Genomic DNA, 16,902 nt, shown 5'->3' with positions numbered 1-16,902 from the left:
CCTACTGCCATCTTGACAATCTTAATATTTTCCCATTACACAGAATATACACCAATTAGCATCCCTAGGTGAATCGAGAGAAATTTAAAGAAAAAAAAAGTTGACCGCTTCTCCTTGAAAACACAAAAGCCTAGTAAAACGAGACGTCTTTGAACAGAAGCTGCTACAACCTGTGCCCCTCACAGCCTCTAGCAGCTGCCTGGGCTTGTCTAATCTAGTCCTTGGTCTGTTCATCATCAAAAGCATTGACTGCTACAGAAACATAGGACTCTAATTACCCAATTGCTAAGTGTTGTGCACAGGAAATCACATACTACATTTGTAATTCTATTTACAGTGTGAAAAGCACCTTCCCCATATTCCCTATAATCTACTGACAATCCTGAAATTATTATCACTCTTTACAGATGCAGAAACTGAGGCACACCGAGGTTGAGTGACATGCCCTACTTCAAAGCAGTCAGATCCCAGCACTGAACTCAGGTTGTCTGGGCTTAAACCAAACTGTTTCTAAGACACCGTGGCAAACTCCCACCAGCTTGGTTACTTCCAACCTCCCCGGTCCTACCTCTGTCTCCTGACCAAAGGTGTTTACCCCACAGTCGCAGTACATGAGTGACCATCAAAAATAATGTGCAACTTGAAGAAACAGCTGCTGCATCCCCAAAGACATCCTGGTTCTGATAGCTCTGTTTAACATCTGGAAGAAAGAGAGTGAACATTTAAGGTGAATGTTTAGATGAAGTTAGAAACTTTGAGGGAGTTGAGCAGTGCTCAAGGGCCTTTGAACATGCAAGGCTGTAGCCAGGAAAAGAAAATCAAGGAGATGAGAGCTCTTGCAGAGTTAGGAGGCTACAGGAGGTAAGGTCAAGGATGGAGAAGGGAGGGGTGGGGATGGGGCCGAAATGGCACAAAGATCCATGTATGCCACACTGGGCACACCACCCCTTACATTCACCCAATTCTGCCCTGCCTTTCCAGCCCTTAGTCCTCATGGACAATGCTCCCCATCCCTTAGGGCCCTTCTAAGAAGAAAGTTGTCCTACCTCAGGGCTCTGGTGCTAGCCGTATTGGACTGTCCCTGCTCACCAAGACTTCTGTAGAACAGAGGTGGTTGGGTTTGCTCCCAGGTCCATCCCACTGTGGTAGGCAGTTGCAGAGGCATCATGAAGGTATTCTGGGGTCTGCAGGCAGCCAGACTCTATCAAGATTTGCAGTCAGTCAGTACAAGAAGGAGAGCGTAAGGACGGTGTGTTGGTTAGACACATGGTTTTAAACCTTATGCTCCTTCCCACTGAAGCCACTGCTCTCTCCATTTCTGCATATTTCGCTGCTCTGCCCAAAGAAAAAGGAGCAGAGAGAACAGGGGACTTGACTTGCCCACACTCTGATCAGAGTGGTATGGCCAAAGGGACAAGACACTCCCAGAGCAGCCCCTATTGCTCTTCCATTGCAAGAGTGGCTCTGGAAAGCCATGGGGCTGGGGACAGGATGGGCTTAGGACTGAGACCGATGCCCACTTAATTCATAGCTTTGCTCACAAGCTGGGTGGCCTTGTGCCATGTACTCAATTCTCTAAGCCTCTGGTACCATTAAGGAGGTTCCTGGTATCAACTTCATGGGGCTTTTTGGGGGGATTCAATAAGACCACAGAAGGAAAGCCCTTAATATAGGGGTCAGCACATGGTAGGTCCCTGTTGGTAGGTTTAGAATTTCCAACTTCCTGCCTACTGGGTTCTCAGGAGGAGGCACTATAATTAGTCTATTCTGCTGTGGAATTCCTCAGAGCCTCGTGCCTCTCTTTTTTTCCTTCTATTGTCTGTCCCTTCCTCTCCCACCCATAACTTGAAGCTGACTGTTCTGTCTGCAGGAAATGTGTTAAATGAGACAATGTTTATGTTTGCGTCTCTTTCCATGAGCTTCGCTGGTGTGTCCCACTGTTCTGGTCCTTGCGGAGCATCTGAAATGTGGTCAGGTGTGCCCACTAGCAGTCTCACAGGTACAGTGCACAGTTACTAGAAGAGAAATTTCATTCATGGAAAAGAATATGAGAGTAATATATTCAAGTGGGCATGAATTTTAGAAACCAGGTCTGGGTTCACATCCCAGCACTGTTATTAGCACTGTTACTGACTGTGAGTGTGGCTATGTGGCTACTATCTCTAGTGATCAGTGTCCCCATGCATGAGACTTTCAGAATCTGATCAAAATAATTATGGGCAGTGTTCTGAAACATCTGGACAAATGTCAGGCACATTGTAGATGCTTAACAAATGAGTATCTAACACAATGGTTGGCATCTAAAATAGCTGGCCACAGGCCCAATCTAACCAACTTAACTGTTTCTGTAAATAAAGTTTTATTGAGACACAGCCATACCCATTTGTTTAACATATTATCTATGGCTACTTTTGTGCTACAATATAAGAGTTGAGTAATTGCCATTCACTGTTAATTCCTTCTTTCTCTTCTAGAAACTAGAGGGCTGCTGTAGACTCTGGGGTGTGAAGTACAATGGCTCTGGGGTATTCCCAGCAGCTGCCCATTTAGTTTATCACCTGGGATTAAACTCAGTTGCATGAACAGAGAATAGCTTAAATGAGATAGAGACTGACTTGTCTCTTGTACAAAAGTCTGGAGGTGGGCAAATCTAGGGCTGTTCTTGCCTGCAAACACCTCAAAGACATAGGTTCTTTCACCTTGCCACTTTTTGTCCCTAGGATAAGGCTTTCATCTTCACAGATCAAGATGCTGGCTAAAGCTCCAACCATCACATTCTCATTCCAAGTGCCTACATGAAGATGGGGATGAAGCAAAAGGAGCAAAATATATGAACCAATTCTTTTTTTTTCTTTTTTTCTTTTTTTTTAAATTTTTTATTTTTTATAAACATATATTTTTATCCCCGGGGGTACAGGTCTGTGAATCGCCAGGTTTACACACTTCACAGCACTCACCAAAGCACATACCCTCCCCAATGTCCATAACCCCACCCCCCTTCTCCTAACCCTCCTCCCCCCAGCAACCCTCAGTTTGTTTTGTGAGATTAAGAGTCACTTATGGTTTGTCTCCCTCCCAATCCCATCTTGTTTCATTGATTCTTCTCCTACCCACTTAAGCCCCCATGTTGCATCACCACTTCCTCATATCAGGGAGATCATATGATAGTTGTCTTTCTCTACTTGACTTATTTCCCTAAGCATGATACGCTCTAGTTCCATCAACAGATGAGTGGATAAAGAAGATGTGGTATATATACACAATGGAATACTATGAACCAATTCTTTTTAAGGATGATTTCCAATGGCTCTCATCTGACACAATCTGCTAAAATCTCATTGGTCACATGGGCATACTTAGTTAAAATGGAGACTGGGAAATGGAGCATTAATCCAGGTGACCATATTCCCAGAAGAAAATGGTGATAGTGGTGGGGGAGGGGTGTTGTTTTACATACTAAGGAAGATGGAGAGAACACATATTGGAAAATCAGTAGGTGTTCATCTCAGAATTGTTTTAGCTACAAATAGTAAAAGCCCAGGCTGCAGTGGTTTAGGCCACCAGGACTTTTATTATTTAACCATCAAAAATCCAAAGGAAGGTAGTCCAAGCCTAGTACCCATGCTTCCCCTCTGCCTCACATTTCCCCAGGCTGTGGTTTGGTGTCAAGATAGCTGCTGCACCCTCAAACATCAAATCCCCATCCTGCTCCAAAATTAAGACTGAGGAAGTGGCAGGGGAGGGTTTTCTTCATGTACTGCTCTTCTTCTGTATTCTTGCAGAAGTCTCTAGAAGCATCTCCTTCCATCTCCTTTGCCAACCCTGGCTCCCATGCTGGCTTCCTGGCTCCCTTAGACTGGCAAAAAGGACTGGGATTGCCAAGACTGGCTTTCATGATTTGCTGCCTGAACAAAATTAGGATTCTGTCAGCAAGGAAGAAAAGGAAAGCAACCTGTGAGTGGAATACAATTGAAAGTCCACTATTAGCAGAGAGGGGAAGAAATAGCCGCTGCCTCAAGGAACAGGATACTTAGATTCTTTCTGGATAAAAGGCAGGGAGTGGATTGAATTTGTACCATATTCTCAAGACTCTTATGGCTGCTATTTATTATCAACATGTTTTGTATCATTACAAAATCTGGAATTAGAGGTAAAATCTTCTCCATAAATCTTTAGGCTTGAACTTTTAGCTCAGTACTCTGCAAGGTGCAGCCTCCACAATGTTCAGAGCTATTTTCAGGTGAATGTTCTGGACAAAATAAAAAGACAGCTTCCTAAAAATAATTTTGCAGTGGCAATCATACATCTCCCAGAAATGATGCACCTTATCTTGTTGATAGGGTCTGAAATCTATGGCAGAACCATCAGCCGTAAATGGACTGCTGGTGGTAATGAGATTAAATTACTCTCCACCAAAAATAGTCCTCATCTTCCAGCACAGCCCAAACAGCACTTTGCAACTTTATCCAGCAAGCTGGATGTTTAAGAAGAGCAATGGGCTTCCCACATCTGGATTTGCAACATAGAGCTGGAAGCCTAACATAATAGGCAGCTCGCCTCACTCAGATTTCATCCAGACCTTTCCCCTAGAAGAGAAAAAGGAAAGTGGTGTTCCTTGGGTGTCTTCCATGTGTTAGGTGTTTTATATATATTGTTTATCAAAGCCCTGCATTTGTAAATTAAGGTGGTCTTATTCTTGTCTGTAAATAGGCTGGACATGGATGAGACTCTGGCTGGCTGAATTTGGGACTGGTCTTGGGCTCTGAATTTAGATATCCAGAATTGGAAAAAACCAAAGGGTGTACACAAGATAGATTCCTCAGCAAACACCAAGGGTCCAAGTCTAATAACCGAACAGTACTGCAAAGAAAGAAGAGGAAAGGTGGTAATAAGTCATAGAAAGACTTGGTGGGTTTTCACAAATAAAGTTCAAGGGTACGTATGGTGTAGGAGTAGCCTTAAGGTTTTCAAATGTTGAGTAACAGTGTTGGGTGACAAAACAAGTGGGAGAAACATCTTTTGTTTGTGATGGATGATCTTTTTTATATGTTGCTAGATTCATCTTGTTAGTATTCTTTTGAGGGTTTTTGCTGCTATGTTCATGAGGGATATTGGTCTGTAATTTTCTTGAAAGTTTTTGTCTCATTTGGCTTTAGAGTAAGGCTGGCTTTGTAGAGTCAGTTGCAAAGTATTCCATTCTCTGCAATTTTCTGAAAGAGTTTGTATAGAATTGGTAATATTCTGTTCTTATATGTGGGATAGAATTCCCAGTGAATTCTTCTGGGTTAGGAGTTTCCTTTAGGGAAATGTTTTCAAGTATAAACTTAATTTTTTAAATATATTTAGGGCTGTTAATATGTATTTCTTCCTGAGCAAGCTTTAGTTGTTTTATCCTTTGTTCCTTTCATCTCATCTAAGTTGTCAAACTTCTCAACATAAAGTGAATTATAATATTTATTTATTATGTTTTAATACTGTAGAACATGAAGTGATGGCAGCTCCCTCATTCTTACTATTGGTAATTCAAACTAATTATTGTTTAATCGATCTTCTTCATTTTTTGGTGTTTTCTACTTCATAGATTTTTCACTCCATCTTTTCTTCTGCCTATTTTGGGTCTCAAGTTGTCTCATTTTTCTAGTTTCTTAATGTGGAAGCTAAGTCAATAATTTAAAACCTTTCTTCTTTTCAAACGTAGGCACTTAGTGTATAAATTTATAAGTATGGCTTTAATGGCTTGCACAAATTTTGGTATGCTATTGTTTTCATTTTCATTAAATTAAAATGCTTTCTAATTTCCCTTTTGGCTTCTTCTTTGACCCATGGGTTATTTAGATGTGTGTTACTTAGTTTCCAAAGATATCTTCCAGATATCGTCCAAGATATCTTCCAGATATCGTCCAAGATATCTTCCAGATATCTTTCTGTTATTGATTTCTAATTTAATTTTAATGTGATCAGAAAATATTGCATCTGCTTTGGATCTCTTAAAATTTAATGAAACTTCTTTTATGGTCCAGAATATTGTCCATCTTTTTTTTTTTTATTTTATTTATTTGCCAGAGAGAGAGAAATCACAAGTAGGCAAGAAGCAGGCAGAGAGGTGGGGGAAAGCAGGCACCCTGCTGAGCACAGAGCCCAATGCAGGGCTCCATCCCAGGACCCTGAGATCATGACCTGAGCCGAAGACAAAGGCTTAACCCACTGAGCCATCTGGACGCCCCCAGAATATTGTCCATCTTATAAATTTTCTGTGTGTACTTGAAAAAGTGTATTCCATTGTTGAGTGGAATGTTCTATAAGTGTGTCAAATAGGTAAAGCTGATTGGTAGTGTTGTTCAAGTCTCCTATATCTTACTAATTTTCTATTTGTTTGTTATATCAATTATTTAGTTATTAAGATCTCCAACTATAATGGTGAATTGTATCATTTATATCCTTGAAATTCTATTTGAGGCTCTGTTGTAAGGTTCATGAACATTTAGGTTTGTGAATGACCTTTATGAATGACTCCTTTATCATTATGAAGTAGTCTTTGTTCTGAAATTGATTTTTTCTAACATTTAATATAGCCATTCCAATCTTTTCTGAGGGGAGATAGGGAGGTAGTGTTAACATGATATAATTTTTTCTTTCTTTTATTTTTAATCTGTTTGTATCTTCATATTTAAAATGCACTTATTTTAAGCTGAATTTAGTTGTATCTTCATCTTTTTATCCAAACAAAATCACTGCCTTTAATGGGAGGGTTTAAGCCATTACATTTAATTATATTATAACTAGTTGTTTTTAGTTTTAGGTCTGTCATCTTGCTGCTTGTTTTCTAAAACAGTGTCCATGAGGAGGGTTTACTGCTACAATAGACCTTCAACAGTAATAGAGGATTGGTATTATATAAAGAAATAATTAAGGGAAAATTCACTCTTAATTTAAAATCTGCAGTCAGCTAAATGTCATTCAAGAAAGGGACAAAAATAACATATTTAGACCATAATCGAGAGGATTCTACCAGAAAGAAGTATGTACTTTAGGATGAAGAAAATTGAATCCAGAAGGAAAAAATATAGATACAAGAAGCAATAGAGTTGGATTAATAATTGCAGTATGTAAACATCTACTTGATTTTGGTAGTAGGTGTATGGGTGTGTAAACTTTCTATGCTTTTTGTGGGTTTTAAATATTGTAGAATAAAAATAAAGCATCCTGGAGAGCATGCTATCATGGAAGCCAACTTAGGAGAGTGCTACTGTGTAAAATGCTGCTGAGAAGTAAAGTAGTATGAAAATAGAAAATTACCTGTAGTTTTTCAGGATGAAACCTATGGATGAACTTGACAGAAGCAGATCAGTGGCATGTTGGATGACAAGCCCGGACTGGCCAATGAGATGTCGGGTAGAAGTCCTGTGACCAATATCATAAGCATCACTGTCTGACCAGAGGATCAGACCTTCTCTGATCACCCTCCAACTTTATCAACATGAAACCACCTAACTACAGCCCATCTGTGGCTCCTTTTTGCCTGCAAGATGAAGCTTGGATTTCATGGCCTAACATACAGAGTAGGATCTGACTCCTGCCCACCCTTGGAGAGTAAACGTAGACCTACATATCTAAATTGATCTCTAGGGTTGGCAATGCTCCTTGCCTGCTCAGACTTATCTAGCTCTTTTTAATTTCTTGGTGCTCATTTTAGCTCCCATTTTTTCTACTTTAATCCATCCATTTCCTTAGCTATCTTGGATCTTTTGGTATTAGATTTGATTGTACCCATGATCCCTTATATCAATCCCATATTCTTTTTGAAAGAGAACCTGACTTCCTACTTATGATATCATTCCCATACAGACTGTATGCCACATACATTTTGTGTTTTGCAAGAATCCCAAACCTGATGTTTCTGGCACATTTACATTCTTGTATAATCAAAACCCTAGCCAGGGGCGCCTGGGTGGCTCAGTGGGTTAAGCCACTGCCTTCAGCCCAGGTCATGCTCTCAGGGTCCTGGGATCGAGTCCCACATCAGGCTCTCTGCTCAGCAGGGAGCCTGCTTCCTCCTCTCTCTCTGCCTGCCTCTCTGCCTACTTGTGATCTCTCTCTGCCAAATAAATAAATTAAATCTTTTAAAAAAAAAAAAAACAAAAAACCTAGCCAAATAGAATTCTCCCTTCTATATCTCTGATGGCTATTTGTTCAGACTATTCTTGAATATCTGTAATAGTAGGGGGTCCCTCATACTTAAAGGTGCCATGTTTCACTTGGGATAACTCTGGTTGATAGAATATTATTTTTTATTTTGAGGGAAAGAGGTCGTCCCCCCTGTATCCACCCCACCACCAACAAAGTCTTAATCTAAGCTCTAGAGTGACAGTGTTCCCAGTATTTGAAATTAGAGGGCTGCCAGTTGTATGAGTTAGACTATTAGATTAGAATTCCAGCTCCCACACTTAAGCTACTACTCTGAGCCTCAATTAACTCATCTATAAATTAAGGATAATAGTGCTCACTTTAGGGGATCATGTGAAGATCATGTAAGATAATTCACACAATATCTTTAGTGAAACACAATGACTGACACAGAGTGAATACTCTAAAAATGTTAGCTCTTACAGAGTATCAAAGGAAGATATTTTACACTATAGGACTTTTCTCCCCATCAGAAAAGTTAAGCCCTTCAGGATTCTGAACCAGAGGATGGCCCCTTGATTTAGGGTGGGGTACTTTGGAAACTTCACTCAGGCCCAGTACTTACTCGAAAATACCTGCATTAGTATTAAGGTGAGAAAAGCAGGTGCTCTGAGGTGGTCAAAGAGCACAACTCTACCCTTTGCTGGCACCAGAACTTACAGGCAAGCTGCCAGTGCTCATCATGTTATAAGCTCCAGTGTTATCCATAGTGGTTATGTAGTAGATATAATCATATTTTATGGAACTCTACAGTTCTAAAAAGATTTTTATCTAAATTATTACTTCATCTCCATAGGACCCCAGTGAAATTTGTATTATCATTCTCACTTTATAAACGAAAAAAATCAAAGCTCAGATCAATGAAGGAACTTGGCCAGCATTATAAAAGACAGAGTAATTGCCATCTGTTGATTGACAGTTATGTGATACATATTTTACCAGGTGATCTTGCATATTTTATCTCATTTTATTAAAAAGTAAAACACCAACATGCTCATGAATAGGTACTCATTGTTAGGTAAAGAAAATGAGATTCAGAGAGGTTAAGAAACTTCTCCAAAGTCACACAGCTATAATAAGTCCATTAACAGCAAACTCCATGTGCTTTTTACATTCCCCTCATGGCCAAGGAGAATTACACAGAACAGTCTTTTTTTTTTTTTTTAAGATTTTATTTATTTATTTGACAGAGGGAGAGAAAGAGAGAGAGATCACAAGTAGGCAGAGAGGCAGGCAGAGCCGGGGGGAAAGCAGGCTCCCCATGGAGTGGAGAACCTGACATGGGGCTCGATCCCAGGACCCTGAGATCATGACCTGAGCTGAAGGCAGAGGCTTAACCCACTGAGCCACTCAGGCACCCCTACACAGAACATTCTGAACAGATTCATGTGGAATGGAAATCACAAATAGCTACACTGACTTGGATCACATTTTCTATCAGTCATGTTATAAATCTTGCTCATGAAAGAGGTTCTATCCTGTTCTTAATTCTGCTTCCTTAGCAAGGAGGAGTTACATTCCTTGAGGGAGAAAACTAGTGGGTGCATTTGGGGATCTATCTACAGACTTAGAAGCCCATTTTCACCAGCCTAATGGGAGGCCCTCAACAATATGGAATACCTAGGGTAAATCACTCTTCCTATTACCAAAGAAATGGAAAATGATGGTGGAGACTCTATTCAGAGCATGCTCCTTCTGCATCAGTTACAAAGGTTTTGAACCTTGTCTAGGATATATGAGAAAGCTACTGAAGTCAGAGATAGAGCACACCAGCTTGGTGTGCTCTCTCAGAGACTAGGCCTTTGAAGTCTCTTGTGTTTTCAAAGCAAAAACCCCTACCTCACACCATTAATAAATTTGACCTCAAAAGAGGAGGGGAAAGTGGGTTCTCATTCCAAAGAGTGTGATGGTAGCACCAGCCACAGCCCCAGGGGCCCTTGTAGATGGATAGTTCTCATCCAGAGGCAGTTTTTCTCCCATGTAATATTTGGTGATGTCTGAGACATTTTTTGTTATTATAGCTTGAGGGGAGAGGGGGATGCTATTGTCATCTAGTGGGTAGAGGACCAGGGATACTACTAAACATCCTATAATGCATAGCACAGTTCCCCAAAACAAAGAATTGTCTGTCTCAAAGAAGAGAAACCTGGTGTCAATGAAGAGAGACTCCAAGAGCTAAAAATTTCAATAGTAGCTTTATAGGTTTTCAAAAAAATGGATGAGGACAGTCTTTAACAGATCCTCCGAGGGCAAAGTACTAAGGTGAGAGACATCCTAATGCTGGTGTTCATGGGCCAACTCTTTCATTCCCTGTAAAAGGGTCTACTAGTCATGAGGTTGCTTTCTGTCAGGAAACCAAAACAAAGGGAGGAAGTTGGTTGGTAGGAATAGCCAGATCTGCATGAGGCAGATACACCTGTTTTAGTTGGATTCCCCAGAAGTAAATGCTGAGATGAGAATCTGACAAGAGAGTTGAGGCAATGCAATATCCAGAAGGTCAGGAGACAAACACAGGGAGATTTCAGGCAAGGTCCCATGAAAGATACTTTTAACCTGATCCTGAGGGGAATTCTGGAGTATAAGTTTTGCTCTGAGGTACAGTTACACCTCTGAAAGGGAATGGACTTGAATCTTCTTGCACCCGTTAGCCAGTGGCTATGGGCCATGATGGAGAAGTAAGTTCCCCGGAACTCCTAGCCTTTCTTTCCAGTGCACTGGGTGGGCTCTACCAGTCTGAAGGGAACTTCAGGAAATCACTGCAGGCTCTCGCTATAGGCAGTGGAATCACAGGGAAGACATAGAAGTGGTAGGAGCACCCAGAAGGGGTAGAAAGGGATTTGAAGGGGTCTGGGCCAAGCGCTGACACGGTGCTGCACATTTACTTCAACTGAGGGCACAGGCCCAACCTGATTGCCGCTCATTTATGGGGATCTCCGTATGCAGCCCAGCTACCAGGGACCCAAACTCTTCATCTGTGGCTCTTTACTCTGCCATCCCTGGGAATGAATGCCATGATTGAGCTTTGTGCCTGTGTTTGTTACATTCAGTCCTCAACTTCTGCTGTAGTCTGGTGTTTGGGTTCCCCAAATCTCCATGGTAGTGCATTCACTGGTGTAAGTCCGCTGTTAGGAAATCTGAGTCAGACCTCTACACCTGTACCCCTGTAGAACAACAAAGACCTCCTCAGTGTTGCTGCAAATGCCGGGGCCCTGCTAATAGTCTCCCTCACAGCTGGAGTTTGCTTTAAGTATCTCACCATTCATCCATTCAGACATAAAAACAAGCTCCTTTACCCATTTCTAGAAAGAGCCCATGGGCACCCAGCATTCAACAGGACTTTTGGCTACCTGGACTGACCTTGCTTGGAGCACAGGAAGACGGTAACAGAGCAGAGCACAGCCCACTGGCAGCCTGCTGGTTCCTTGCCTTCTCTCTCTACCTGTGTCTGGGGATCACAGGTAAGTCCTCTACAGGGTTCTACACAAGAGTTTAGTGAGCACATTCTGGGACCTAAACTTGCCCTTGGGCTCCCAACGCCACGACAGTGGCTCATCAATACATTTCTTCCACATAAATGTGATGCTTTTGCTAAAATGAACTATGGGGTAAGGTGCCTGCATGGCTTAGTCAGTTAAGTGGCCAACTCTTGGTTTTGGCTCAGGTCATAATCTCGGGGTCCTGAGACTGAGTCCCATGTTGGGCTCCAAGTACAGTGCAGAGTCTGCTTGAGGACTCTCTCCCTCTCTGCCCCTCTACCTGCTTGCCATTGTGTGCTCTCTCCCTTTTCCTCTAAAATAAATAAATAAATAAAATCTTTAGGAAAAATAAAAGGAACAAGCTTTTCTTCCCTTTAAAATATTTTAGAGATTTTATTTATTTGTCAGAAAATGAGAGAGAGAGAGAGAGAGAGACAGGGAGAGAGAGAGCATGAGCACAAGCAAGAGGAGCAACAGGCAAAGAGAGAAGCAGGCTACTGGCTGAGCAAGGAGCCCAATGTGGGACTCGATCCCAGGACCCTGAAATCATGACATGAGCTGAAGACAGATGCTTAACCAACTGAGCCACCAAGGCATCCCCCTACCTTGTGTTTTAACCAGATGATTTTATTTGTGTGTCATACCCTGGTGTATTCTTGCACCTTCATTTATTTGTCTATTTATTTATTTACTTACTAACTCATTTTAGTTTCTCTGTCATTGTCTTAGATGTGTTTCTTAGGAATAATCCACATTTAGATCCAATCTGGGGATCTTTGTTTTGATTTGTTTCCACGATAGACATAGGTGGTCTTACTGCTTTCATTGTAGTTTCTGCAAACTGTTTGGAATTTTAAGGCATTTTGCTTCTTTATTTCCCATCTTTTGCCAAGTGGCTTGTTTGTTTGTTCTTGTTTACCCAAGTGATTTGAACATTATGAATTCTATTTTTCCTAGGTTAATGGTTACCCTTACATTTCAAAAAATAGTTGATCCTGTATTCTTTTATCAATGTCAAGAATGAGAAAGGACCTACTGGCCCTTTGCACAGACAATGGGTGACCTAATACACTTTCTTTTTTTCCCCACCCATGTCTATCTCCAACTTCCCAAGGTTTTTGGTTTTTTGGTATAATCTTGGTTTTTAAACCCAAGTTAATTGTTTAACTGGCAATCTCTTTCTTTTTCTTTTTAAGATTTTATTTATTTGACAGAGAGAGAGATCACAAGTAGACAGAGAGGCAGGCAGAGAGAGAGGGGACTCAATCCCAGGACCCTGAGATCATGACCTGAGCTGAAGGCAGAGGCTTAACCCACTGAGCCACCCAGATGCCCCTGTCAATATCTTTCTTTTCATGATTATTTTTATATTAGCATTGTTTCCTTATAATATTGAAAATTTAACAATTTAAATTCAAAGTCATTTTTGTAGTTTAAATTCATTATTTAGAGAATAATTTCACTTTAAACTCTATTACTGCTCACCTTGTTTCTTTCATATTGTGTTTTCCTCATACTGGGTTCTCTGTTGTGATTTGTTTCTAAGATCACTGGGCTATTTTGGGGGAAAGCAGAATGAAGAAGAGACGTGAACTGTTGTATTCCCCCTGAAACTTTGTTTGGATCTTCTCTCTTTTTCTTGCCTCAAATGTGTTCAATGGCCATCTATAATATTGCCCCTTTTCCTTCGATCTTTAGAGTCTCAGGAAAAAGGTGAGCTGTGAATTCTATCATTTTGTTCGTTTTATCTCCATGGTTGCTTGTAAGATTTTTCCCCTTTATTCTTAAATTAAAACAAAATTTTCCCAAGGGATTCCTAAGTGTGTATTCTTTCTTTCTATTAATTTCTCCAATACTTGGTAAGCCAATTTTTATCTAAAGATTTTAGTCTTTTCAGCTCTGGAAAATGGCTTTTCTAACACCTCCTGAATCAATTTTTCATGACTCTTATCTTTTGCTCATGATCTCAATCTTTTTACACTTATAGGAAATCTTTTTTCATTTCTGAACTAATCAGATAATTTATCAAACCATCCTTCAAAATCAATGAGTCTCTTTTCTGCCTTATCCACTATGTTATTCATGCTGTCCAGGATGGTTTTCTAAATTAGGGAATTCATGTTTTCATCAGAAAGCAATCTATCTGATTTCAAATTTCTCCCTTTTCATCAGTGCCATGTCATCTTGAATCTTGCTGAGAATACAAATTAGAGGGATTTGTTTCCTGTTCCCAGGTTGCTTCCAAGGTTGTGACTTGCCCGGAAGCTGGCAGTCTCCATCTCCTGTGGAGGTGTTGGTGTCAGTCAGGGCTGCCACTGTCCACAAGAGATGGGGAGAACCTACTGGGGAGAGAACCAGGCAGTGGGAAGATTCACTGTGAGCTGAAAGCCTCTCTTCACAACACTTCAGCAACCAGGTTGCTGGAGCCCTGCAGTCCTTTCTTAGGACCACCGACAATTTTAGGCAGTCTCACTTCATTAACTGTGTTGACCATGCTACATGTGGGCTGGTGGTGAGCACTGTTGACAGTCATTCCATATGGTAGACACACGTACAGCTCATTCATTCATTCATTCATTAAATATCTCTTGAGTTCCTCTGTACAGAAGCTGTTTATACACATTGGAGATATGACGGCACAGTTAGTACTATCTCCATACTGTTTTTATTATAGTGGAGAGACAGTATATCATAAATTGAAGATAGAGTATCAAGGAATTATAAGTGTTATAAAAAATAAATCCAGGGTAAAAGGCTAGATAAAGGAAACATGCAATTTTAGTAAAAATGGTCTAAAAAGACCTTCCTTAAGTTCATTTGAGCTGAAACCAGAATAGAGTAGATGAGTGAGCCAAGAGGATGTGCGGAAGAAAAGTAGTCAAGCAGAGGGGATTGCAAGTAGAAAGGCCCTGAAGCGGGAAGTTGTTGAACTTGTAAAGGAAAAACAAAGAGGTGGGTGTGTCTGAGGTTGCATGCAGGAGCAGAGCAGGGCAGGGAGAAGTCTGAGGGCTAGCATATTGTGCTGTCCTTGCTTCACCAGACATCCCTATGTGCATCTGGGCCATAATTGGGCTTCTTATGTAAAGCCTGAATCATTCAAGTTGCAGACCAAGTCAGTGACATACCTTTTAGCAAATTCCATCTCAGCAGCCCAGCCCCAATATGTGGAGTTGGAATGACTCCTGCTGAGCCACAATTTTATTACTTTCTATGATGAGTCCTCAGGCCACCAGAGTGCTCCCTGAATCAACCTTGCTCTCATACCCATGGTGTTGGGCCAGCTTCCCACCTTCTCTTGTCTACAAGCCTGGTGCTAATCTTCAGTCTTCTTAACCTAAGGCCTGAAGCTGCTGAAGGCCCACCATATCCTCATTCCAGAGGGGAATGAGATGGCCCAATGCGGGTTCAGCAGGGTCCATTAATCTGATTAGTGAACTCATCTCCAAGTGGGCTCAGCACTACTGAGAGGACCACCTACTGCTTCTGCTGTTTGGGACTCTCCTAATAACATCTGCCAAAATCTGGTCACCCTGGAAGCCTCTACCCTAGAGTCCTGTCCTTTACCTCAGCCTTCATTCTTCTCATATGTCCCTGAATATCTCTGTTTCCTACAAGCTTATGTTTCTGAGGTATCCCTGTATCCCACCCCAAGCCTGTCTAAATTTTTACAAGTGGGTACTCACCACTTTCACCCTGCTATGTATCCAGCCTGGATGACATAAAAGGATGAAATCACATCCAGATTTTTATAAGCAAAGAAACTTATAATTAAGGGAAAACAAAAGGTTGTTTTTCAAAGGAGAGCTGGTAGGATTGAGCAACCATCTGCTTCCCTCTGTCCCAGTTGACCCAGCCTCTGAATGACCTTTTTTAAGGGTCTGAGTTTTTCTGAAAGTTTTGGCTTGTGCAATACAGTCCTCATACACACTGACAAATTTTGTTAACTCTAAATATTTGCTTGAGACTACTGTTTTAACAAGAATTACATCCTTTCTCTACGAAGATGGTTAAATATATATCAATTGTTATCAAGATAAATTTATACCAAGAAATTCTTCCATTCTTTCCTTGCACACGTTTTGCAGAATACTATATGGATTTCTCATGGAAATTTTTTGACCAGTCATGCTAAATGTTAGGCTCTATTCTAAACTACCTGGCAATAGTATTGGATGAGCAATGCCTGGATGAGTATCACAAAAAATTACCTTCTATAGTAATACAACATTTTCTCTTACAAGTCATTTTCAGAAGATTAGTTTCTACAACTTATGAATAAACAGAATTGCTGAGACAAGTTTCATTACTTTCCACCCATCCATACCTATAAAGGCACCTGCCAATTAACACAGTCTGTGCTGGGAAGCAACACAGTTAATGGAATTCATCGATGATCGTGTAAGCTGTGTCTTGGAGAAGATAGCCCAATGCAATATGGGACCAGCATGGCAGGTGGCTTGGTGACATTTGATCCACATGAGCTAGTTGACCTCTACTATGCCTGACATTCTGATATTTGTTAGTGGTAAGAATGCAGTGCACTTGCAGAGAATCAGTATGTCTTCAAGGACTGTCTCAACCTTAAATCACTTTTCAGACAGTCTGGTCTTCATAAGGAGTCTATTTAACTTGAACTGATTCAGCAATGATTGCTATTTGTGAAAGAAAAAGATCTGAATCAAGCATCACCAGATAGGCTTGAAACTTGTCGTTGGAGCCAGTCTATTATGGATTATGAAAACTTAACCTTTGATGTTGTGAACAGCAGCTGCTTTGACCAGTTAACTTTAGAAGATGAATTGACCCAGGATGTTCTAAAATTTACAACATAAGCAGTCATTTCTCAAAACTCTTCTTGGTAGTGGAGGGGCACAAATTATTAATATCCTACTTAAATGGCAGTAGTTCACAGGGCACAGATTCCATTTGTGAAATTTAAATCTCTGAGCAGTGACTGACGGTGCTTGGGAAAAGTGCCTCTTCAGTAAGCCCACAAGTTCAGCTGTCCTAGTCTAATTTAAAGCAGGGACTGTGAGAAACTCTCATAAGGCATGTGGCTCTGTCCCACCGATGGCAATATGAGTAAAGCGGGGATCCCAAACACAAGTAATAATTCACATTTCAGTGGCACAAGCCTACACCTCATCAAAATCTGCACACCACCTACTCTTCCAAACTGCAAGGGTCCCACATAGGCTCATGAGCAGTTGTCCTTTTGTTGTCTGGTCCTTTGATTGGTACT

General features: G+C 41.0%; 1 long non-coding RNA gene across 1 annotated transcript in view; it reads left to right on the top strand.

The window, feature by feature from the left end:
• The window catches only part of LOC101689307, a 57,298-nt gene extending 45,662 nt beyond the window's left edge, over positions 1 to 11,636 (top strand). Inside the window, exon 3 of the long non-coding RNA XR_199567.3 lies at positions 11,488 to 11,636. This is a non-coding gene — a long non-coding RNA (uncharacterized LOC101689307). The remainder of the gene's footprint in view (positions 1 to 11,487) is intronic.
• The last annotated feature ends 5,266 nt before the right edge of the window (positions 11,637 to 16,902 follow it).

The sequence above is a fragment of the Mustela putorius genome, unplaced genomic scaffold (assembly GCF_011764305.1).
Source record: "Mustela putorius furo isolate JIRA1106 unplaced genomic scaffold, ASM1176430v1.1 tig00003834_pilon_pilon_pilon, whole genome shotgun sequence".
NCBI classification, from domain to species: Eukaryota; Metazoa; Chordata; class Mammalia; order Carnivora; family Mustelidae; genus Mustela; species Mustela putorius.
This window is presented reverse-complemented; position numbering and strand designations above follow the sequence as displayed.